The sequence below is a fragment of the Crocodylus siamensis genome, chromosome 2, assembly GCF_052110815.1.
Source record: "Crocodylus siamensis isolate JL-2025a chromosome 2, ASM5211081v1, whole genome shotgun sequence".
In the NCBI taxonomy this organism is placed as follows: Eukaryota; Metazoa; Chordata; order Crocodylia; family Crocodylidae; genus Crocodylus; species Crocodylus siamensis.
In genome coordinates, this window is record NC_143396.1 from 270,153,886 (window position 1) to 270,155,526 (window position 1,641).

The 1,641-nt window shown below is 48.6% G+C and overlaps 1 pseudogene; it reads left to right on the forward strand.

Annotated features, from left to right (window-relative positions):
* The first annotated feature begins 821 nt into the window (after positions 1–821).
* LOC149872187 (U2 spliceosomal RNA) lies at positions 822–976 on the forward strand (annotated as a pseudogene).
* Positions 977–1,641: the final 665 nt, after the last annotated feature.

Sequence of the window (1,641 nt, forward strand, 5' to 3'; positions counted from 1 at the left end):
TTTTCAGACCATAAGACGCACCTGACCATAAGACGCACCCAGTTTTTATGGCAGGAGAGACTATGTGTGCCGGTGGCCGGCCATTTTTATTGCCGGCTCCTGGCCACCGGCACGGGCGCCGGCTTCCGGTGTAAACAAGCGGCGGGTGTCCCGCTCGGGCTCTGCCGCCTCCACGGGCAAGCTCCGCCCCGTCTCCCCGGGACACACACCTTCGGACCATAAGACGCACCCTCGTTTTCCCCCCACTTTTGGGGGGAAAAAAGTGTGTCTTATGGTCCGAAAAATACGGTAACTTTGCCAAATGTTACCACTTGAGCTGAAAATGCCCTTGCTAGATTCTGCCGCTGCTTGATATATAGAAATTAGGACTGTCAAACAGTTAGAAAAAATTATTGCAATTAGTTGCATGATTAAAAAAATATTCACAATTAATCGAAATTTTAATTACATAGCTAAAAATGCAGAATTATGCACAGAAAAACTCAAAAGTATGCAGAATTATGTAGGTACTTTGTATTTGTGGGGAGGGATTTTATGAAGGTGTGGTGGACTGTGGTTGTATGTGGGGGGTTTGGAGCCTGGGGAAGGGAGGTCCCCACACACCCCGGCAGGAGGCAGGGTACTGTGGGCCAGGAGGGACAGCAGCAGGGCTGGGGGGATAGGGGGAAGGGGGAAGGGGACTGTGGCTTGGGAGCGAGAGGCAGACATGCAGACGCATTCGAATTTTCAGCCCAAGTGGTAAAGTTTGGCAATATGTATATATAGTGGCTTATTCCACCATGACCACTTACCTGGCAGGGGAAGCAGCGTGACCACGTAGGCGAGCTCCCCAGGGTAATTGTCTCTGATATGTCCTCCATAGGAGGTCTATATTGAGCAGATTCTTTTTGGTATTGGGTGGTGGAACCGGAGCGTGCTCCATCCACTCCATGCATTGACCTGGTATTACAGTGCTTCCAGGACCGGTGCAAAAAAACAGAAAAAAAAAATATATATATTGGGTGCTTATAACGTCCTTTGTGCAACTTTACACTTTAATAACTTTGAATATACATGTAGCAGGCTTACTTTTGGAGCTTGGGTCGAGTCCCAGGCTTGAAATCTTGCTGTTTTGGTTGGTGGAGCTCACAACTGTGTGTGTGTGTGTGTGTGTGTGTGTGTGTGTGTGTTAGCCAAAAAAGGGTTGGCCATTCATTTTAAGAACAATGCTAGAGAAAAATAGATTGTTTAAAAAAACCTGACAACCTGGACAAGATGCCGTGACCCCATCTTTTGGAGCAGGGATTTGGAATTCAGCCGGTGGTGCCACTTCTTTAAGTGAAGAATGCGAAGAATGCAAGACTGGTTGGGCTCAAGAAAGAACAAAAAGAGAGGGAGAATGACTTAACAGCCCAGTGATTAAGAGAGCTGGCAAAGGGGAGTCCTGCAGTTCTGGGCTCTGCTCCCAGAGCTGCTTCTCTATTTCAGGGTGGACAATTTGCAGCACAAGTGCCACAGCAAGGGACAGCTGCACAGCAGCTGAAAGGGTAGGAAGCAGAAAGCAGAGCAGAAGATGAGGCAGGGAGCAAGAAGCAGAAAGCAGAGGAGGAGATTGGGTAGAGGAAGTTCAGAGGGGCACTAGAGGAGGGTACAGGGCTTCTT